The sequence below is a fragment of the Neolamprologus multifasciatus genome, chromosome 13 (assembly GCF_963576455.1).
Source record: "Neolamprologus multifasciatus chromosome 13, fNeoMul1.2, whole genome shotgun sequence".
Lineage (NCBI taxonomy): Eukaryota > Metazoa > Chordata > Actinopteri > Cichliformes > Cichlidae > Neolamprologus > Neolamprologus multifasciatus.
In genome coordinates this window covers 158,741-183,467 of record NC_140451.1, presented here as the reverse complement: position 1 = coordinate 183,467, position 24,727 = coordinate 158,741, and the positions used below count along the sequence as shown (strand labels likewise).

Here is a 24,727-nt window from a genome sequence, read left to right as displayed (position 1 = left end):
AGAAACGGTAAAAACAGCGTTTCATAAGGAAAACGCTCAAAAGCGCTCTCCACCTGTGAGCAAAGATGAAACCAAAACACCCCAGCCTTTCCTATTGGTCGAAAAAAGTACCATGCCGACCAATCAAAACATGATATGGCAACATGGCATTTAGTTGTTTAGGGAGGGGGAAGTTTTAGGAGTGACGGCGTGTTTTGAGATGTGAGAGATTTGTGACGTTTAGCACAAATCTTGTGTAGTTAGTGTGTAGTTAGTGTGTAGTGTAGTCAGTAGTGTTGTTGTGTGTCAGAACAATGAGGCGACTGCTGAGTGTTACAGGTGTTACAGCAGTGATACATCTGCTGCTGTCAGGCCTGCAGGTATCAGGCTGTTGTTCTCCTTCATCTCATAGTGGACAGAAATTATTTTTTGGAGTGGCACAAATAATTTGTGTGGCATCAGATTTGATGCAGAACAGCTGATTGTTCTGTAAATAGTTTGAAATGTTTATTTAAAAAACACCTTGGCTGCATTTTTAGGTAAACAGCTGCAAAAAACTTTGTTTTACCTTTTTGAAGAAGTAACTATATAATTAATTGCCCAGCACTGGTCATTATTTACTGTATTTTGCATCCAGAGTTACAGACTCTCTCCCAGACCACAGACTCAGACTCATAATACAAGTCAGAGCTTAATAATAAATAAACAAATAAATAAAGTTGTGTTTTCATAATTGGAGTTCAAGTTATCTTTATTTCCAATAGTGTTAACATACTACACAGGTCATGAACAAGATTGTTTTTAATTTTTATTGTAAGTGGGCTAAAGCAGTTAATTAAAAGTAGTCTAACATAAATGCTGTAATTAGATTAATTTAATAAACATGCAACCTGGATGGATTCGATGCTGGCGTGACCACAGTGCACACGTCTGCAGTTGTTCACAGTGGTCCAAGGGACGCTCAGGGAGTTTGTGTGTTCAGACACATGAAAAATTAGAGGCAACATTGATCACAGGGAAACATTTTAAACATCGAGGCTTTAACAGAAACCAAAGTGAAACAGTTTGTAGTTGAGATCAGTGAGAATGAAGCTGAATAACTGTTTCTTCAATAACTTTGAGCAATAAATGACAAATATGATGGAAATTAGGAGCATTAGCACTTACTAATGATGTGAGTTGACACTCGGCTATATTGAGACAACCACATTAGGTGGTCCTCAACTGTAATGGAAACCAGTGGATCCAGTCCAGTCGTGGCAATCTGTTGTGAGTCGATCTGAGCAGCTACTAATGGAAACGGAGCCATAGATTTGTTTGTGCTTAATAACAATGAATCACAGGATTTTTACATTACTGTTAAAATCTCATGTTGTTTATTAAAGTGTTGTTAAAGATGGTGACAGATGTACCCTTAGGCCCCTCCTCCATTCAGAGATGGTCTTTCCCTTTTCACATAAATGGCCTCCTTGACTCCGCCCTCAAACCAGCATTCACATTTCCTCAGGACCTTCTTGATGTTGTGTAGACTGAAGTTCAGAGTGGTGGCTCATTCATAAAGTATTCTGTTCCAGCTGCTGGAGGACAACATCATCACTTTTGTGAAGAACAAGCTGAAGAAGATCCAGATGGCTCTGAATCCAAATAAGCCCCAGTGCTTGGAGTTTCAGAGGGAGAATGATGAGCAGAGGAGCAGCAGAGAGGCATTTGTGAAGATCACAGTGGACTTCCTGAGGAGAATGAAGCAGGAGCAGCTGGCTGACCGTCTGCAGAGCAGTAAGAGGATTTATCTAAAGATTTAAGCTGCTGGATAAATGAGACACTTGTGACACCAGTGTGTTCTGTCATTTCTCAGTGGGTCAGAAATTGTCATCAGCATTTTGTAAAATATGATGGTTGAAGTTGTATTTTTATTATTATTATTCAGAACTACCAGCTGCTGTTTGTCATCGTAACCTTAAATCTGCACTGAAGAAGAAGTTCCAGTGTGTGTTTGAGGGGATCGCTAAAGCAGGAAACCCAACCCTTCTGAATCAGATCTACACAGAGCTCTACATCACAGAGGGAGGGACTGCAGAGGTCAATGATGAACATGAGGTCAGACAGACTGAAACAGCATCCAGGAAACCAGACAGACCAGAAACTACAATCAGACAACAAGACATCTTTAAAGCCTCACCTGGAAGAGATGAACCAATCAGAACAGTGCTGACAAAGGGAGTGGCTGGCATTGGGAAAACAGTCCTAACACAGAAATGCAGCCTGGACTGGGCTGAAGACAAAGCCAACCAGGACATCCAGTTCATGTTTCCATTCACTTTCAGAGAGCTGAATGTGCTGAAAGAGGAAAAGTTCAGCTTGGTGGGACTTGTTCATCACTTCTTTACTGAAACCAAAGAAGCAGGAATCTGCAGCTTTGAAGACTTCCAGGTTGTGTTCATCTTTGATGGTCTGGATGAGTGTCGACTTCCTCTGGACTTCCACAAAACTACAATCCTAACTGACCCTAGAAAGTCCACCTCAGTGGATGTGCTGCTGACAAACCTCATCAGGGGGAAACTGCTTCCCTCTGCTCGCCTCTGGATAACCACACGACCTGCAGCAGCCAATCAAATCCCTCCTGACTTTGTTGGCATGGTGACAGAGGTCAGAGGGTTCACTGACCCACAGAAGGAGGAGTACTTCAGGAAGAGATGAGGAGATGAGGAGCAGGCCAGCAGGATCATCTCCCACATCAAGGCATCTCAAAGCCTCCACATCATGTGCCACATCCCAGTCTTCTGCTGGATCACTGCTACAGTTCTGGAGGATGTGCTGGAAACCAGAGAGGGAGGACAGCTGCCCAAGACCCTGACTGAGATGTACATTGTAAGGTTCTTTTGATTTGGAAAGAAAAGTAAGCGCAGACAGAGTCCTAGGGGGTGTCCAAAAAGTGATTTATTAAACACACACGTATTATACAGTGTGGGAAGCCGGACTTCCCTTTCTGTTCGCTACAACAAGCTTTATAGCCTTTATGACGTCAGAACAATTCCTGGGAGTCACCTTCTTCAGAACAACAACTCTTTCCCAGACTTAAAACCAGATGTTTCCAATCATCAGTATTTGGGAACATAACAATTGTGTAAGACGAGTGTGCAGTTGTGTAAGATTGTAGGTCCAGGCCACCGAAAGTTGAGTGTCCTCATCTGACTTACTGTGGACCCACATCTATGCTGGTGCTATGAATGATAGAGCATTATATCTAGAATGTGTTATTATATACTAAATGATAAATGATACATGATAATATTGATGATAACCTGATGATAAGTGATACAGACTAATGAAGTAATGATGAAATAATGATCGTGCATGTGAATAATAACACAGTAACAGTAAAATAACATTCCTTTACGTGACAACTCCTCCTCTTGGGCTCGCTTGCGAGACCAACCTACACCAGGATTTGTCTCACTCCTCCATCCAGCCTACAATCTCCTTCAAGGGCATCATCGACTCAGGCGCCCCTGAACCACCTCAGCCCGAGTTCAGGGCTCTCTCCAGCATCTTTACTAAAACTCGCCGGGCCAGAGGGATGAGACAACATCCGATCATTAATATAGCAAGAAAAACAACAAAAGAAAACATGGCAGACATAACAACACTCTTCCATTGCCCAAAGACAGACGTGAACCAGTCTCCCAGTCCCGTGTTCACACCTGATTGCTCATGCATGGTTTTAGATAACATTTTCAGACTCTCAAGCGCTCTAGTAACCGTACCGCCTGGGGCCGTATTGTTGGGTATGAAGGTACAGCACATGTCCCCAAACATGGCACACACACCACCCTTCTCAGCCAACAACATGTCAATGTTATGTAATGGCTGCGTGCAGGCAGGAGAAGGACCCAAAGTGCAGACTCCGGAGACAAAACTTAAACTCAAAACCACTTTAATCTTAAACTCAAATATAACATAACTGGAAATATCAAAATAAACTTACACCGGCGGACTGGAAAAAAACACACAGCTATATAAACGGTAGATCGCGACAATGACAAACTGAAACACAGGGCTTAAATACATAGAGGGAGCAATCAGGGAATGGACAACAGGAGGGAAACACAGCTGGGGCAAATCAGAACTGACGAGACAAGGAAGCGTAAACTGAACACACTGAGATAAGACAGAGACCTTCAAAGTAAAACAGGAAACACATAACACAGACTGAACAAAAGACACAGACTCACATGCAGGCACTACAACAGAGGGAACAGAGATGTGGGACCAGGGCAGACACAGACACCGACTGGACACGGAGATATAGCAGACAGGGGAGACAGCAACCAAGGATTACACAGAAACAAACCATAAGACATGACTCTAACGAAAACCCAAAGACTAGAAATTATAAATAATATAATAAACTCAAAAACCCTGGTTCAACGACCCAGGCATCCTAACAGTAACCCCCCTAAAGGGCTGGCTCCCAGACAGCCCAACCCGAAACACCAAAACAAAAAAACAACCCAACCAGGGCGGGCGGCGGGGGAACAGGACGGAGGGACCGAAACGAAACAAACACACGGAGCCAGTGACAAAAAATACAGGGAGCAAAAGCCCAAAACAACAGCACCACGGCCCAGCAACAGCCCAAAAGAAAACAGACAAAAAGCCAATGAAAGGCGCAGAGGCCCAGGCACCAGTCTCGAAAAGGTACAGGAGGCCGGCCCGGAGGCTGACGGCACAACAGTCCAAACCCGGGCAGTTCAGGGGGGCGGCCCGGAGGCAGGCGGCCCCAGAGCCAAAAGGACAGTTCAGGGGGCCGGGCAGGCGGGAGGCACCGGCGGCGACGGAGCAGGTCAGGAGGCCGGCCGGGCGAGAGGCACCGGCGGCGACCGAGCAGGTCAGGAGGCCGGCCGTAACGGCAATGATGTCCAGTCTTCGGCCCGGAAAGTGGCCGAACAGGACGAGCAGGCCGGACAGGACGAGCAGGACGTGCAGGCCGGACAGGACGAGCAGGACGTGCAGGCCGGACAGGACGAGCAGGACGAGCAGGCCGGACAGGACCAGACGGCATGGGGACCTCAGGCGCAGACGAAGATAGACGGAGTGAGGCAGGACCAGGTGACGCCGAAGGCGAAGACACGGAGGCCGGACCAGGTGACGCCGAAGGCAAAGACACGGAGGCCGGACCAGGCGACGCCGAAGGCAAAGACACGGAGGCCGGACCAGGCGACGCCGAAGGCGAAGACACGGAGGCCGGACCAGGCGACGCCGAAGGCGAAGACACGGAGGCCGGACCAGGCGACGCCGAAGGCGAAGACACGGAGGCCGGACCAGGCGACGCAGAGGCTGAAGCTGAACCTGGACCAGGCGAGGGCGAAGACACGGAGGCCGAACCTGGACCAGGCGAGGGCGAAGACACGGAGGCCGGACCAGGCGACGCAGAGGCTGAAGCTGAACCTGGACCAGGCGAGGGCGAAGACACGGAGGCCGGACCAGGCGAGGGCGAAGACACGGAGGCCGGACCAGGCGACGCCGAAGGCGAAGACACGGAGGCTGGACCAGGCGACGCAGAGGCTGAAGCTGAACCTGGACCAGGCGACGCCGAAGACACGGAGGCCGGACCAGGCGACGCCGAAGACACGGAGGCCGGACCAGGCGACGTCGAAGGCGAAGACACGGAGGCCGGACCAGGCGACGCAGAGGCTGAAGCTGAACCTGGACCAGGCGAGGGCGAAGACACGGAGGCCGGACCAGGCGACGCCGAAGACACGGAGGCCGGACCAGGCGACGCCGAAGACACGGAGGCCGGACCAGGCGAGGGCAAAGACTCGGAGGCCAGACCAGGCGAGGGCGGCGCTGCAGGGAACGGCGTGGGAGCCGCAGGTGGTGGCGCTGCAGGCGACGCAGGTCGCTGGACGGGCCCCTCGGACCCTCCAGCGGGAACAGGCGGCTGGACGGGCCCCTCGGACCCTCCAGCGGGAACAGGCGGCTGGACGGGCCCCTCGGACCCTCCAGCGGGAACAGGCGGCTGAAGCGGTCCCTCGGACCCTCCAGCGGAGGCAGGAGGCTGGACGGGCCCCTCGGACCCTCCAGTGGGAACAGGCGGCTGGACGGGCCCCTCGGACCCTCCAGCGGGAACAGGCGGCTGAAGCGGTCCCTCGGACCCTCCAGCGGGAACAGGCGGCTGAAGCGGTCCCTCGGACCCTCCAGCGGGAACAGGCGGCTGAAGCGGTCCCTCGGACCCTCCAGCGGAGGCAGGAGGCTGGACGGGTCCCTCGGACCCTCCAGCGGAGGCAGGAGGCTGGACGGGCCCCTCGGACCCTCCAGCGGGAACAGGCGGCTGGACGGGCCCCTTGGACCCTCCAGCGGGAGCAGGAGGCTGGACGGGCCCCTTGGACCCTCCAGCGGGAACAGGCGGCTGAAGCGGTCCCTCGGACCCTCCAGCGGAGGCAGGAGGCTGGACGGGCCCCTCGGACCCTCCAGTGGGAACAGGCGGTTGGACGGGCCCCTCGGACCCTCCGGCGGGAGCAGGAGGCTGGACGGGCCCCTCGGACCCTCCAGCGGGAACAGGCGGCTGAAGCGGTCCCTCGGACCCTCCAGCGGGAACAGGCGGCTGAAGCGGTCCCTCGGACCCTCCAGCGGAGGCAGGAGGCTGGACGGGCCCCTCGGACCCTCCAGCGGGAGCAGGAGGCTGGACGGGCCCCTCGGACCCTCCAGCGGGAACAGGCGGCTGAAGCGGTCCCTCGGACCCTCCAGCGGAGGCAGGAGGCTGGACGGGCCCCTCGGACCCTCCAGCGGGAGCAGGAGGCTGAAGCGGTCCCTCGGACCCTCCAGCGGAGGCAGGAGGCTGGACGGGCCCCTCGGACCCTCCAGCGAGAACAGGCGGCTGAAGCGGTTCTCCAGAACCCCCAGCGGGACCAACAGATGAAGTGGGTGTGATGCCAGAATGTCCAGAGTCAGAATGCTCAAATGGAGCATACAATAAACAGTCACCGTCTCCCCCGAGAGGAGTTTGCTCAACCATCCTGGAGTGGCGGCGGCCTGAACGCCGTTTCCTTCGGGATGAGGAAACAGGAACCGGTGGAGAAAAGGAGACCTCCTCCTCATCCTCTGACCACATAGCCGCCAGGAAAAAGGCAGGCGAACGGGGACCCGGCTGGTGTGGGGAGGGAGAGGAAGTCCGTGGCAGTGTTGAGACAGGTGGAGAGTGTGTGTTGTCCTGGGGCAGCGGTTGGGAAGATGTAGTGAGTGAGAGAGCAAGCTCACCAGCCTTGACTTGCTCTCTCCAGGCAGTAATGGTGTCATCCAACTTAGTGTCCTTAGCAAACTGAGAGAGCTGAGGGTTATGATGAATGATGGCATCTACTGCACTTAGCCCGACTGCCATAGTCCGTAAATCCTGTGACTGGGCAATGCGGTCGAGCAGACTCACCATCCGCATCATCTCGCCGTTGAACTCCGAGGGAAAAGAGTCTGCGGGGTCCATGTTCTGGTCGCGATCTTCTGTTATGTAATGGCTGCGTGCAGGCAGGAGAAGGACCCAAAGTGCAGACTCCGGAGACAAAACTTAAACTCAAAACCACTTTAATCTTAAACTCAAATATAACATAACTGGAAATATCAAAATAAACTTACACCGGCGGACTGGAAAAAAACACACAGCTATATAAACGGTAGATCGCGACAATGACAAACTGAAACACAGGGCTTAAATACATAGAGGGAGCAATCAGGGAATGGACAACAGGAGGGAAACACAGCTGGGGCAAATCAGAACTGACGAGACAAGGAAGCGTAAACGGACACACTGAGATAAGACAGAGACCTTCAAAGTAAAACAGGAAACACATAACACAGACTGAACAAAAGACACAGACTCACATGCAGGCAACTACAACAGAGGGAACAGAGATGTGGGACCAGGGCAGACACAGACACCGACTGGACACGGGGATATAGCAGACAGGGGAGACAGCAACAAAGGATTACACAGAAACAAACCATAAGACATGACTCTAACGAAAACCCAAAGACTAGAAATTATAAATAATATAATAAACTCAAAAACCCTGGTTCAACGACCCAGGCATCCTAACAGTCAAGGGCCATTCGATTTTGGATTCCCATTAACGACGTCGGTCCCAATTGTTCCGCAAGGCCCTCTACCGCGTCCCTAGTGAGATTAGAGAGTCTCAACACATTATAATGAACATAGTTAATGCGATCAACATTTTTATTTGGAGTTATCCATAGAAACACACTTTCAAAGCCGGCCGCTATCTGATTGACTAACTTATACTCATCTGGAACTCCCCTGGGAACTCCTATTGAGTCAATCCAGGTTGGCGAGTCCCATCTTGGGTCATATTTGTGCACACCCCTTATACTTCTCCTACGTCTGGCTGTCAACACACCAGTGTCCTGCTGTGGAACTGTCTCTACTCTATTTCCTATCAGCATCAAAGGTGCACCTAGTCGCACCAGAGCACATGTTCCCACACTCCCCAGGGGAACCTGCACCAAAAGGGTGTACTGCCCACAATAATAATATAGCCCACCCCTTGCCCAGGTGCCTATAATAGTATTTGGGTCACTTACATTATTGGTAGTCCTGCCTGGGATTGTCCTCTGACACCAGCTTGGATCAATTCTTCCTAACGTATATCTCACGCTGTCTGTAGAGAACTCAAAACATGTATAATTATCCCTTTTAGGTGTGAATGAACCTGGTTGTGTACGTTTATCAATTGGCAGATATAATCCTGACAAAGTGGTGCAGTTACCTGTGTTCACCGCCTCTCTAGTTAATCTCAGCATACAATCATAACCCCACTCATCCTCTGGATACAGAGGAGCGGGTTCAGTGAACAGACGAGGTCTAGCTGTAGCACAAGCAACACAATCAACCACTTCCTGCTCTTTAGCATTTTGAGCCACCCAATCTAACCAAAGATTCCTATCACTGACTTAGGGTAGCATACCATAGGGTGATAACAAATCCACACATCATATGTTCTCCAGCTGCTACCGTCTCCTGGGCATCTAATTACCTCACACAAATCGAATGTGAATGCCGTCGTGGACCCACTGACGTACCCAAACTCGACTCCCCCACTGGCTTTGAGACACCCATCGTTCCCACCTGAGCCAACCTCGCGCTTGAATTTTCTCGACGACTCAATCGGTTTGGACTCTGGAGCGGATAGACCTCTGCGTCTGGGCAATTCACCTGTCTGCCAATGAACAAACAAACACGTTACAACACTTATCAACCCCAACATTCCCGTTATTTTCCAATTTTCCCACAATTTCATGATCACTGTTCCCAGGCTCTTTTACTTTTACTTTAAACTTCGTGATAAGAGTATAAGATTATGAGTATAACAGTATGTGATTAACGTACAAGACTATTACGACTCCTTTAAACTATCAACTACTTTAGACTAGAGGCCTAGCCTATCATGAGCCTGGAATGAATTGATGCTTGGCGCGTGACGCTCCTCTTCTTTCTTCGTCTCCCCAGGTAGACTGCTGGGGAGAACCGCTGCACAGGGGGAGAGGATTATTCTGCCTCTATGTTCCCCCCCGTGTTACTTTGGGTGGAGCTTATCTCGAGTAAGCTCTCGTCCGCCACTGCGCATTGAGACTAATGGAACCAGGTCTCACCCTTTCCCTTCAACTGAACCGCACTGGTGGTACGAGCCGTCACCTCGAATGGCCCCGTCCACCTTGGATCTCTCCACTTTCGCTTAATGACCTTCAGCCACACCGCCTTGGCGTCGGGGACGGACCTGTCCACCGCATTCACCCCCACTCCAACCTGTTGTGTGAAACTAGACACAAGAGCTTTTAATTCTCTCCAACATTCAGCATGCTTTCTATTACTTTTTATACTCTCTTCCGCCGGGACTGTTGTCCAAGGACCTGGAAACTGTCGTCCTGTCAACAGCTCATATGGTGTGAAACCTGTGGATTGATTAACACAACATCTTATTATCATCAATGCAATTGGCAGGGCTGCAACCCAATTTAGCCCCGTCTGAGCAGAAATTTTAGCTATTTTATTTTTCAGGTTTAGATTCATTCTTTCCACCTTCCCCTGGGACTGAGGATGATACACCGTCCCAAATCGGTGCTGCAACCCCAGCTTCTGTTCTACTTCTGCCAAATCTTTATTTTTAAAATGAGTTCCATTGTCTGACCTGATTCTTTTGGGAAAACCATGCCGGGGGATGTAATGATTGATTAAACACTTAATCACACTTTTTGCATCCTCCCTCTTTGTTGGCCACGCTTCGGGCCACCCCGTCAGAGCATCCACACTTACCAGCAAATACCGGACTCCTCCCGGTCCCACATCGATCATGTCAGTGAAATCAATGACAATCTCTTCCCCTGGTCTTTCTGGAATGGGGAACTTACCTGCCTCTGGTTTAATCACTGGCTTTGGATTGTGCCTCCCACAGATCAGGCACGTCCTAGCTTTTTCCTTAAGCATAAGGAAAGCATCCCTCAAAAAGGGATGCCACCAATGGCACAGATGTCTCTCCATCTGGGCCACACCCACATGGCCAAGCCCATGTGCTTCTGCAATCCTCTGTTCCTCTAGGTTGGCAGTCAACACCGGTCGTCCGTCAGGTCCTCGCCAAAGACCTCCTTCTTCCCATGCTCCTCGACTCTTCCAGACCCCCTTCTCTTCCGGGGCCGCCTCCTCTTGGGCCTTCCTGGCCTCCTCCAACATGTTGACTCCTACTTCTTCCTCCACACTTATTTGCACCATCTGCCGTGGTGCTTTATAGCCTGCTGCCTCTTTCGCAGCTCGATCGGCTTCCTGATTTCCTCTGGCCACCATGCCAGTCCCCGAGGAGTGACCTTTACACTTTATAATACTCACCTCCTCTTGCACATGGCTTCCTCCATGTTTCAACTCCCCAATGAGACATGTACAAGAATGTTGCACCTTCTCTCTAAAACAATCTCCTGGAAACCTGTAACCTTGTGTAAAAACATTAGTCAACAGGTACATGTTAAGCCTGTTTAACTCCCAGCTCCACCTGGAGCCTGTATCCTGCAAAACAAATCTGTTAAATCAAACTTCTTATTTACAACCAACTATAGATCATGAGAGCAATAAAGTATTCAGCACAACAGACAAGTATCATGTGCAGGTTTTCTCCAATCATTAACTCACTATTATTACCATAATTTGTCTCCAATCATGAATCATCCCAATTTACTCCACAATTTACTCAGTGACTTTCCTTAAGCAATGTCACTCCCCCCATTTATCACTAGCAGCTCAAAAAGTGGCCAGCTAATGAGCTCCATGTTGAACTATTCCATAAACACTGCATCTCTTATTTATTTCCTCACGTCACTTGTCTGTTTTCTACCGAATCCTCCACATGCCCTCTTAACAAAAGCAAAACAAACATTAGCAACACACATTGACCATCCCGGTGATCAGGCGTCATAACCTATAAACACAGTTTCTTCACACATAAGCCCAGAAATCCTGTAGTAGAAAAACCAAACGTCAATCAATTGTCCTGTGGTAAATCACATGATCAAACCACCCGAAGAACTGTAATGCTGTAGAGAAGAAAATGCAAATGTTAGCGCTGCGCAGATGTGTACACTTTCTCCCAGTAATCTCTGTGAGCAACACACAACACAAACCCATGAATAACACACCCCTGGTAAATTTACAAACACAGAAAGTGGCATTTAAAAGTTAAAACGGCAGGCCAAAGCTCACGCAACCTCGGATGTTGCCGTCATCTTTCTGCTCCTGTAAAAGAAACACACAAAAATTCATCCACCCTTTCGTCTTGTCTAGGTGGAGGTTAACCTTGAGTCGTGGTCAAGTCTCGTCAGCTGTTGTCAGCTTTTACCAGTCAGTCAGTTTGTTTTTATTTCCATTCATTCATCCATTCATTCTTTCTTTGCTGATAGTGGAAACCATCGTCGCATTTGATCTCCACCCTCAACAAAATGACGTCATTTCAAAAAGAAAAAGAAGAACTTTAGATCGGATTACCTCGCTGAATCCTCCTTAGGCTGGGACTCTCATTTTCTAATTGTCCCAGATAAGTGGCTTTCTCCAGAGCCCATTTTAATGTGGAGAAACTCACTTGCAAGAATTTTCTTGACGACGTGTAGCGCTTTTAATTCCCAACGTGCAGATCTGCTTAAAGAAAAGAAATTCACAAACAAAATCAGTGCACTGTTCAAAAATAAAAATAAAATAAAAATAAAATGAAAAAATAAAAGATAAAACTGAAAAACAAAAGTAAATAAAAATACAGAAACCCGGTCTTAGGACTTGTCACTCTTATAAGTGAAAAAATACCAAATCTAAAACTTGGTGCCATGGTAAAACTTTCCCCATACTTCAGAAACAAAAACAAAACAAAACAAAACAAAAAATCTGCTAGTTTCACTCATTTAAACTCTGGGTGCAGGATTCAGTTCACCCCTGCTATCATCTTCCCCAAAATAAGACTAATTCAGTCTATGTATCAGTTCTCAATCCACTTAATAAACCAGACAGGATGCTGGTAACCGTATTACCTTCTTAAAATTGTGTTTGATCCCAATGAGCTGATCGCGTGTGTGTGTGTGTGTGTGTGTGTGTTAGTCGGGTTAATACATTTTCTATTTCTATGTATCCTTTTATGTACCTTCCCCCCTTTTTTCTGAAACAAAACTCCGTTCACTCCAAATTTTGTTCCAGAAACATCTAAATGAAAAACTCTGACATAATCAGGCACAGCTAAACCCCAATGTTTGCAGGTTACCATCGGCAACCACACTGTGTGTTGTTAACCCCCTCCTACAAATGCCCTCTTTTAATGTGTTACACTTTATGTATGATTCTGTGTTATCTCTAGTGCATATCATGTGAAGGTGTGGTGTTATCTTTTCATTTTTTCTACCAGTTCACTTGCATACCTCAGTGCTTGTCTTCCTCCCCCTTTTGTGGTGGTCTGGACCCTGTGTCAATCCTCCACTCCCAGGCAGTCGTTTGTCTCCCCGGATTCCTTAACCCAATTTACTTCCCCAAACTATAACAGCCGCCTCTGTCATCACGTGCTCCTTTCCTCTCCGTTCTTTTCTCCCCCTTTTCAGTCCAATGGCAGTCAGTTCTCTTCAGCTTTGTCTCGTGTATCTCTTTGTCCCACTGTCTCTTTCATTGCCATCTCGCTCCAAACATGGCAAATGTCAAACTCAGACAGTCTCCTCAAAAGTCCTTCACACACAGTGAGGTTGCAGCTTGCTGGAAAGGCATCTCCATCCATCCAATCCAGATGGTGGATCTTCTCTTTCTGATGCCGTTTGCCCACAGCGCTGCTGGACCTCTCTGCTCAGAACTCTGGTATTGTCTCTTGGACTTCTGTCCATTGTTGATGTTCATGCTCATGCTTCTGGAACTGCACTCTGTGTCTTCAGGGAGAGATTAGCTTCCTTGGAGCTTGCTCGTTCAGGATGAGAACGGGAAACTGCAAAACAATTCAGCCAAAATTCTGGCTGAGTGTTTCCATTTTTGTTTCTAATGATTTTAACCTATAATTTTCTTCCGACTGCTGCCCATGCAGAATTGATCCAGGTCCGTTCCCCACCTGTAAACGACAGACTGAGAGACTTTCATTACTCACTGTGACTGCAGATGTTTTCATCACTCCTAAAACAACACATCTCTACTTATTCTGTTTTGAACTCTACTGACTTCAAACCCCAAATGTGAATTTTTAGTTGTTCATAACCGCAAACACAAAAAATCTTCTTGATGTTTTTATTAATTATTTTCATCCACAACACTCCAAATTATGTTTTCATTTTGTGTCCAGCAGGAGAATAAGGTGACCTCTAGCATCACTGCTTCCCCAGTTGGAGACAATTCCTCACTCACACTTCCACACTTTTATTTTCTTTGTTTATTTTAGTTCCTTTTCTTTCTCTTTTCCTTTCCTTTTTTCTTTTATTTTTTTCACACGCACACCTTAACCTATTTACTCACTCATACAGTCAGCCATCAAATTCTCGATTCATCCTTGAGTACTTGATCACCTTTAAAGTCACTGTTAATTTTGTCAATTTATTTATCTTTACCTTAACACTAATTCACTATTTTAGTTTCCTTTATTTATTTTCAGTTCACTTGCTCCTATTTGATCACTAGGATTTCTTGACTCTTATTATTTCACAGAAAATCAACTGATCTACTTCTCCTTCTTTTGTCATCCAGGAATTCACACACATGCACAGGCTGGTCACTCGGCCCCCACCTTTTTCTCTCTCACAGAGACACACACGCTTTATACTCCTCGTTCGGTCCGCCTGTGAACCCGCCCCTCGAGGCTGGCTCACACTCACTTCATGCTTGTCGCAGTACCATTCAAACTCTCTGTGAGACACTTCTTTCTCTGCTTATTCTGGACAACGCCCTAGACGGCACACAGAGCGGGTGCCATCCGCTCTTGTGCACCTCACAAATTTGCAAACTGCGCCACAGACTCGATACCGCAGTTTCTCTTCCTCTAAAAAATATAAAACCAAACTCAACCCCCCAATTGACTTCACAGTTTGATTTCTACACACCACAAACATACACTATTTTGTTTAATCCTCATACACTCAGCTTCTGTATTAAATCACTTTCACAGTACACGCAGTTATAATCAATATAAGCAATTTACACAGCCGATTTACACTTTATTTTATATACATTTTATATACACAGGCCTGTATCAACATGAGAAACGACGCCAGATGCCAAGACAAATTATTCACTAGTTCCTTATCCGTATTTTCATCCTTATTCTTATTCTTGTCTCTTCTTATCCTTATTACTTCTTCAAAACCTCTGTAGCATCACACCTAACTTTTTGACTAATTTAAAAGCTTCTAAGCCCAGGTCCAACCTTGCTGGTCAATGCACCCGCTTCGGGAACGCCGTCTCCGACAGCGGTCAAATTTCTAAGCCCTAATTAATTTAAAACCGCTTCCCGCAAGTTGACAGGTCGCTCCACGTCTCGCGTCAAAGAATCAACCTCACGCGTTCAGCTTTACTTAAAACTCACTGTCACCCACGTTAATAGTCACGGCCGGGTCGCACCCTTCAGCCAAACAGCACAGTATAAAGGTAATCCTTGATTACCTGGCCTTTAACGGGTGTCCGAAGTCCCGCGGGAGGCCACCCGAGCTACCTGGGCGTCACCAGGGGTAACTGTGCGTCCACAAATTACCTGTCGCTGCCACACGCTGAACAACTGTGTTCTACGGGGTCCCACCCCGGTCTAGGTTAATTTATACACTGTTTAAAAGCGTCCCTGGGGACTCTCAGCCCCTCAGTTTTTAATTACCGTCTTTTGGCACCCGCCAGGAGCTCCGCTCCCCGCAGCGCGTCTTCTTTCCCCCCAAACCGGGTTTCGGCACCAAAATGTAAGGTTCTTTTGATTTGGAAAGAAAAGTAAGCGCAGACAGAGTCCTAGGGGGTGTCCAAAAAGTGATTTATTAAACACACACGTATTATACAGTGTGGGAAGCCGGACTTCCCTTTCTGTTCGCTACAACAAGCTTTATAGCCTTTATGACGTCAGAACAATTCCTGGGAGTCACCTTCTTCAGAACAACAACTCTTTCCCAGACTTAAAACCAGATGTTTCCAATCATCAGTATTTGGGAACATAACAATTGTGTAAGACGAGTGTGCAGTTGTGTAAGATTGTAGGTCCAGGCCACCGAAAGTTGAGTGTCCTCATCTGACTTACTGTGGACCCACATCTATGCTGGTGCTATGAATGATAGAGCATTATATCTAGAATGTGTTATTATATACTAAATGATAAATGATACATGATAATATTGATGATAACCTGATGATAAGTGATACAGACTAATGAAGTAATGATGAAATAATGATCGTGCATGTGAATAATAACACAGTAACAGTAAAATAACATTCCTTTACGTGACAACATCCACTTCCTGGTGGTTCAGGCCAAAGTGAAGAAGGTCAAGTATGATGGAGGAGCTGAGACAGATCCACACTGGAGTCCAGAGAGCAGGAAGATGATTGAGTCTCTGGGAAAACTGGCTTTTGATCAGCTGCAGAAAGGAAACCTGATCTTCTATGAATCAGACCTGACAGAGTGTGACATCGATATCAGAGCAGCCTCAGTGTACTCAGGAGTGTTCACACAGATCTTTAAAGAGGAGGGCGGACTGTACCAGGACAAGGTGTTCTGCTTCATCCATCTGAGTGTTCAGGAGTTTCTGGCTGCTCTTCATGTCCATCTGACCTTCATCAACTCTGGGCTCAATCTGCTGGAAGAACAAAAAACCTCCCAGAAGTCTGAAACAGGAGAATCTACAGAGAAACACTTCTACCAGAGTGCTGTGGACAAGGCCTTAGAGAGTCCAAATGGACACCTGGATTTGTTCCTCCGCTTCCTCCTGGGTCTTTCACTTCAGACCAAACAGACTGTCTTACGAGCCCTGATGTCACAGACAGGAAGTATTTCAGGAATCACTCTAGCAACAGTCCACTACATCAAGAAGAAGCTCAGTGAGAATCTGTCTGCAGAGAAAAGCATCAATCTGATCCACTGTCTGAATGAACTGAATGATCGTTCTCTAGTGGAGGAGATCCAACAATACAGGACTTCAGGAAGTCTCTCCACAGGTAAACTGTCTCCTGCTCAGTGCTCAGCTCTGACCTTCATCTTACTGTCATCAGAAGAAGATCTGGATGAGTTTGACTTCAAGAAATACTCTGCTTCAGAGGAGGCTCTTCTGAGAATGCTGCCAGTAGTCAAAGCCTCCAACAAAGCTCTGTAAGTAAACGTGTTGTCATCGCTTCATTGTTAAAATCATGGGAAATAAATCAGAAATGCTGAGTTCAAAGAGCACTGTAACATTTTTTTAAAATAGTGAATTAAATGATCATCAGTCACTCAGTAAATATATGGTAGTTAATGTTTCACTCCAGCATTTCTAAAACACACTTTGTTCTGTAACTCTTATCAAAGGACAATCCAGACCCAGCCTATAAGAACATGAGCCCTGATGCTTCAGCCCCTCTGACAGGTTTATTATCCTCAGCTTGTTCACTTGTCTCCAACTCCAGGAGTTTGGTTGTTTTATTCTAAAGCACAAACTTCACCTGCCAGACTTCACCTACATCTTTTTCTGATGTTTGTAATTCAAGTTCAAGTTTGTATCTCACTTTCAGTGCACACTCTCCCTTTTTAAATATAACTCTCTGCTGTGATGTCATGTTTTCATCACGTATGGAGGGAGAACTTCGGTCTTCATTACTGAAATTGCCTCTAAGATCGTGTTTCTTGTTTGTAACCATATGTAACTGTAAGGCTTCCATAACCAGTGTTCCCACAGAATTACAGTGGGTTCACTCTGGGTCCTCTACAGTTTCCTCCCACTGTCCACAGACATGCAGTTAGATTCCCTGGTGATCTAAACTTCATGCAGGTGTGAGTGAGAGTGGTTGTCTGTGGGCTTAGTGGAAGAGACTGGATGGATCTCTGCTTTGTCTTTGATATATCCTGACAGCAAACATTCTCCATGAAGTCTGCATTTCAGCTCATCTCCTTTATTCGCACCTTTAACAGGAAGAGTTTTATACAGCTAGTGTTTAAAATCCAGTTTTCTTCACAATACACAAAATGAGCATAATGATTATTGAATTAGTAAAATTTTCTAAAATAATTGTTTTAGTTAATATTGTATGATAGTGTACACAGAATTATTAGCTCAGTAGGCAGAGTGGTCGCCCCATGATCACAAGGTGAGGGGTTGAATCCACTGAATAGCTACCTTGTGGTACCCCTGAGGAAGGTACCATCAAGATACCAATCGTGTGCACTGGATTGGTAGCACTCATAGGTTTAAAATAACATTTTTAAAAAAGGTTCAACATATAAACAAATTTAATTTGATCACATATATTGTTTGTTTTTTTTGTTTTGTTTTTTTCCCTTTCTCTCTCAGACTGAGCAGCTGTAACGTCTCAGAGGAAGGCTGTGAAAATTTGTTGTCAGTTGTCAGCTCCCAGACCTGTAGTCTGAGAGAGCTGGACCTGAGTACCGACAGCCTGGAGGCTTCAGCAGTAAAGCTTCTGTCTGCTGCAGTGGAGAGTCCACACGCCAAACTGAATGTTCTGAGGTCAGATCAATTTGTATTCTGTTTAGTTCTGTTTGTTTCTGTGTTTGATGTTTGTTTTTGTTTATATCTTTATCCAGTTATCCTTGTTTCATAGCATTTTTATTCATTTCCATGTTAAAGTGAAGTTTTACTAACCTGCTCAGCACAAGACAATAAGCTATTGCACCCTGATTACACTTTAACAACAATCTTTTTTCATGTTTTTATCTTCAGACTTAACATCTGTGAACTCTCAGAGGAAAACTGTGAAGCTCTGTCCTCAGTTCTCAGCTCACAGTCCTCTAGTCTGACAGAGCTTGACCTGAGTATCAGAAAGCTGCAGGATTCAGGAGTGAAGCTTCTGTCTGCTGGACTACAAAGTTTAAACTGTAAACTGAATACTCTGAGGTCAGATCAGAAAACATTTTGTTTTTAAATTATTAAGTAAAGTTCATCCATATGATGTTGTATCTTAGTATGTTTATGTTTCCTTTAAAAATAGAAAGTCAAGATTTAATGTTGTGAAATGTATTAACAAACTCTACATAAGTATTTGTTTTATAGATTGTCTTTTATTTTTCAGACTGAGTGGCTGTAACCTGTCAGAGAGAAGCTGTGAAGCTCTGTCCTCAGTCCTCAGCTCCCAGTCCTCCAGTCTGAGAGTGCTGGACCTGAGTAACTCTGACCTGAAGGATTCAGGAGTGACACTTCTGTATGCTGGACTAAAGAGTTCAAAGTGTGCAGTGGAAACTCTCAGGTCAGGATTCAAACTTTTCCACAGATGATCATTTGAAATGTGATTTTTATTATTGTATAAACAGGTAACTTTTATACAGCTGTCAAGTGAACTTTTATTCACATTTGAGTGGATAACTGGACTCTGAATTACTAAAAGTTGCTATAGTCATGTCTTTGTTTATTTAAAAAAATACTTCATGTATTGCCTAATTTAAAGATTTAGGCTCCTTTGGGCCCATAATATATATATTTGATTTCTTTAGGTATAAAATTAGGAGGATATTGGCGACTACTGATTGGTTCGCTGTTTGTTTTTTGTTCACTGTACTTACTTAATTTTAAAGGCTGATTTCTCAAAATGAGATGTTTATCTTTTCTTCTACAACACTTGGAGCCACCAAATCTTCTTGCTTGATTTATTCATTACAGTTTGATTTAAAGAATATTAGACTCGTAACATAATAAATATATTAGTTCAATTCTTCTTGAGAGAAAGAAAGGGACGACTGGGTGATCTCCAGTGGTTCATCCCAGCAGAGAGAGCGGCACACTGGGCTGCAAATGATCACAGTAGTAATAGCCATAGTTTGATAAAACAGGCAGTCTTACCCTGTAGATAATACAGGGTTCTGGTGCCGATGTGGGGGAGGGGACTCGCCAGGTACTAACTACATACTACTAACTACCTCATCCAGATGTCTTCCCTACTAACCCTGATAAGAAGTAACTGCAGTAGCCTTATAGGTCAAATCAGTTTCACCTGTTAAAGGTAGCTCCACTATTAATGGTGTCACTTGTTATTTCTGGGATGAGTTTAGTAGCCTGAACAGCTGCTTAAAGGAAAGGTTATTTTTATTATTATTAATTAATTATTAAGTCCGGGGTAACCTGCAAGAGCTGTTTGCACAAAGAATAATACTCAGACTTTTAGGTTTTATCATTTTACACAAGGTTTAAAAGTGAATGTCCACAATTGAATTGCAGAAATTGTTATTGAGCTAATACTGATGTAGCTGTTATCTTTGGTAAGGAGAGGCTGGAGAAAGAATGAGCACAGTCAGGCCTAAAGATGCTCTTAATAATAATAATGGATTGCATTTATATAGCACTTTTCGAGACCCTCAAAGACCCTTTACAATCCCACTATTCATTCACCCTCACATTCACACACTGGTGGAGGTAAGATACAGTTGTAGCCCCAGCTGCCCTGGGAAAGACTGACAGAAGCGAGGCTGCCATATCGCGCCATCGGCCCCTCTGGTCATCACCAGTAAGTGGTAGGTTAGGTCTTGCCCAAATACAAAATGACCAAGACAGAGAGAGCTGGCTCATCAGACAGACAAGCTCATCTTGTAACCTACTGGTTCGCTGGTCAGCACACCAGCTGACTAGCGAACTGGCTAACTAGCATACTGGCTAACTAGCAGATCAGCTAACTAGCAGACCAGCTAACGGCAGCCACAAGCTGAAGGACAATTAAATGTAGTGGAGATATCAGGGATGACACTGGTGTGTCCGATTCACTTTTTAGCACTCCGGTCACTCCGGTGTGTCAGCCAGAACACCACTGAAGGCCAAATGATCCCAGCGTGTGGAATAAGGAGCTTAAGGTTTGGATTGAGGCACTTTATTCTTTCACTGATTGATTCTTGTGGCTGTGATCACGTGTGTGGTTTCTTACAAAAAGGAAGTACACAATACAAATACATGACAAATAAGATGAATAGATAAGTTACATATCCAGTTATATGTACGTACATATATGTACATACATCAGTATAGCTAATAGAGCCATATATAAGGACAAAGATCACAGTACTATAATGCAGTAATGTTAAACACAAAGGTGTAATGTATATCTACATAAATCTGTCCTATCAGTGATCAGGGTACTGTCTACTACATAAACTATAGAAACTAAACGGCATTAGTGTGACTTTAAGTTACCATCAGTACAGACGAACTGATGGTAGTCGGAAGCCCTTCACAAAATAAAGGCATTGTAATTATTGTGAAGGGCTTCCGGTTAAACTAAGATCAGCTGATTACCTCATAACAAATTGTTTGCTATAGAACGTAGTTCCCACTCTTCATTAATATCATGTACTCTAACTCCCAAGTAACCATGGTTACCCAGCCACGCCCAGTAGTCTCCAGAGAGACCAACAGCTGGTGCACGTTGTAACACCTTGGCTTTCGTAGTCTCTCCTTTTTCTACAGCTCATGTATTCTTCTTGTGATGGTGCGTCTTGAGGGAGGTTCGTACATGCCCTCATTTGTTGATCCTAAGAACGTTCCTCAGACCGACTTCTTCAACAACAATAATCGGCCTGAAATTTGTAGCTACTCACTTCACTGTGGCGTTTGTTAGCTTGTCTTTCTTTGGTTTATCTAGACTCCTCCCACAAGCTGATCCTACGTAGTCTGTCCAAGCCTCCCACCGCTGTTTGTATGGGTGGTTTGTTTGCTGCCATCAACAGCGTGTAATGCATTTAAGTGATACTTCAGATTTGAAGTACTCCGACAATAAAAAACTCAACTTTGCTTACAAATAACTTTAGTTGTATCAACACTGCCCTCTGGAATAATTAGACTTTGGTGACAAACTGATGTGATCTCCATGTTTCCTTTTTTGGACTGTGGGCGAGTGTCAGAACTGAATGTACTGAGTAACATGTAGTGTTTAAATATGTGTCAGTTCCACTTTTAGAGCTCTAAAGTGCAGCTATCATGTTAGGAATATGTTAGGAATAGAAAGTTTTAAATACACGTAGACATTGAGGGCTAGCAGGAGGGACTATGCGCTTACCTGCTGCTCTCTGGCAGGTAGCTCCATGCCCTCCTGGGTTTTAAATGCACCTTAGAACACACATACATCAACACTACAATGAGCGGGTGGAGGGAGGTTAGGAGTCTTCTCTCACCCTCGTTCTCTGCTTCCTGCTGGAGCAGGGGGGCTAGGAGGAGGAGTTGGCCGTCCGACTGGGATCCGGAATGTGGGGCCTCCCTGCTGCTGCGGAGTCGGGGCGGTCTGCTTCTCCCCACCGCAGGGAAAAGGGTAACACAACCTGGGTCTGGGTGCAGTTCCCCCCTCCAGGGGCAAGGGTACCTAGACCCGGTTCGTAGAGTACGCTTGGGGAGTGTGATTGTGTGTACAGCGTCTCTTTATGTCTGTCTCCACGTTGGTTGAGTGTGGAGTAAGTGCATATGAGAGCATGAGGGTGGGAATGGATGTTTGTATCTGTGTGTGCCTGTATGTCTGTGTCTATATGTCAGGTTGGGTATCAGATGCCACCTCTCTGAGGACAGCTCAGGCCCTCCAAGGTTTGGAGGCCTATCTCCCCCCACCACTTCCCCTGCCGGGGGCGGACTCCCTCAGACATCGGTGCGTTGGTGGTTCTTTGTGTCCGGGGGTGGGCGTCCGGGTACACACCGGCTCACTCCTTGGCGGCTGCTTATCGGGGCCTGGAGCCTGGGGCTCGCTTGGGCCACCTCGGAGGTGGGGTGCCCCCGGCCTCTCGGCCTGGGGCTCGGTCACTCAGGCACAGCTGGCTGCCGGCGGAGCTCACGGGCACGTCACTGCAGCCCCCCCTGGCTTCTGCTCCGTGGCTGCTGGGTGACCCCTCATCTGGGACTCTCCTCGGCTCTTTCTGGGACAGTGGCGCGGCTGCCCCTCTGTTGGTCTTCCTTGGTCTCTTGTGTTCTGGGGGCCTCTGGATGTCTGGAGTTTTGATCTCCTCCATACCTGCTTCATGCCCTGGAGGACGGGGCAGTGGCCCCCCACACCCTCTAGCAGATCATTACATGAGGGAACCTTTTAAGAAAACAAGCGCGTCCATGCTCACAGGTGTACACACGGGTGATCACACACACAAACTACACCCTTTTTGGCTCCTACCTCAATGCACACTGTGCTGTCGATCTTACGTGCTGCACAATAATGTTTAATATTTAGTAGTTACTGTCATATTCCCATATATCATTGTGATGTGGTTTATTGTATTACTCTCGTTTTCTTCTGCTTGTTTTCTTTTTTCTTTCTCAACAGGTGATCCAGGTGATCGATATATGTATTTATTTTTTTATTTATTTTTTTTCTTCTGCTTATTCTGTTGGTTTTTGTTTTTTGCCCTTCTCCCCCGTCCCTCTTCTCAACTGTCTTTCTTTCCCTCTTTCTTTCTCCCTTTTCTTTCCCCCAGTCAAATCTGTCCCGTATTCAGCAAGTGAAAATAAAATAAAGAATAAAAGGTGAATCAAATGGACCATTACGGCAAAGCTGGGATGGTCAATTTGGTAAAGAAAAACCGTTGGGCATCTTTCTTCGCCTTTAGACAATAATTCTGATGGCAAAAGAGCCAAACGGGACAGGCAAAAAAAAAGAAAAAAAAAAAAAAAAAAAAAAAAGGAATAGAAAGTAACACTGAACACACTGAGGTCAAACTTTACTTATCTAGTTCATCTGTAGGCTGAGCTCAGTCCATCCATTTATTGAAATTATGTTTAGGTCTCCTTGTTCTGTGAGCATGCACAGATCCTGAAGTAGAAAGCCTGGGTTAACAGAGAAATGATCATCACTGTGATGATGCTCATCATCTCTGACTGGGATTTGAGGTTTTATTAAAGCAGCAAACACAAAGAAAGCCTGGCTATGTTGGACTTGGTGTGGAAGCAGCTCCCAGTTTGAGTTCAGGAGACAGACACCCTCTCTACTTTGAAGATCAGCTTCAAACTTTCCTTTTTGATAAAGCTTATAGTTAGAGTTGGATCAGGTGACCCTGAACCATCCCTTAGTTATGCTGCCATAGAGATGGATAACAGACGGATTGTTGTTTTGTGTGTCTGCAGCCTGTCAGGCTGTCTGATTAAAGAGGAAGGCTGTACTTCTCTGGCCTCAGCTCTGAGCACCAACTCCTCCCATCTGAGAGAGCTGGACCTGAGCTACAATCATCCAAGTTTTTCAGGATTTAAGCTGCTGTTGGCTGGACTGAAGGATCCAGGCTGGAGACTGGAAACTCTCAGGTATGGAGATAATGTCTGATAGAGGATGAAGAGCTGGAAACATTTCCTGTGTCCTTCACTCACTTCCTGTTTGTTTTCTGCAGATGAGACATGAATAATCACAAATGCAGGAATATTTTCAGGGACAGACACATTAGTCTAGCTGGATAGTACATGGATATTTATGTAGGGGGTTTCCAAGGAGTCTGTTTGCAGGAACATTAATGATAACTGATAAGTCATGTTGAGAGTTTCATTAAAAGTAGACCTACAGTTAGGTCCATAAATATTTGGACAGAGACAACATTTTTTAACTTTAGATACACTTTATTAGGTCACAGGTGTACCTGAAATAGTGGTCACTTTGTACCTAATAAAGTGTCAGCCATGTGTATGTTTCCCATGATGTATGTCCACAGTCACAGTGACAGTCAGTGACACTGACAGAAGGATGAAACAAGGCTGTGAATCATTTCAGTCTGTGTGTGTGACAAAGGAGCAGCTAACATTTGGAAATGGAAGCTTAAATAATGACAAACTCTACATTCACAGCTGAATTCACAATAAATTTGTTCTCAAGTGCACATTTAGCAGCTAATGCTAATACTGTTTTCCCTTTGCTTTCTACAACTTGAGCAGCTATTCCTAAGTAAGCCACTTTGCTCTGCTAAGGATTTGTGTGACCATGATGGAAACTCTGATAAGCTAATGCTGCTAAGCTAAAGCTGTTTCTGGGCCCTGTTAGAATCAATATTTCATTCTCATTCTGTTGTTTGAGAACAATATTAACATTTCACATCATTATAACACAAGAGAAAAGGGTATTAGCGTTAGCTACTAATGCTTATTCACCTCA

The 24,727-nt window shown here is 45.9% G+C and overlaps 1 protein-coding gene and 1 pseudogene across 3 annotated transcripts in view; both read left to right on the top strand.

The window, feature by feature from the left end:
- LOC146504712 (protein NLRC3-like) overlaps positions 1-24,727 on the top strand; it is a 245,145-nt gene that overhangs the window by 110,564 nt on the left and 109,854 nt on the right. The window lies entirely within an intron of this gene.
- Positions 1,637-23,926, top strand: LOC146504715 (protein NLRC3-like; annotated as a pseudogene). The gene is made up of 6 exons (XR_014877707.1): positions 1,637-1,755; positions 1,907-2,844; positions 15,952-16,808; positions 18,370-18,543; positions 18,719-18,892; positions 23,719-23,926. The product of XR_014877707.1 is annotated as a protein NLRC3-like (transcript).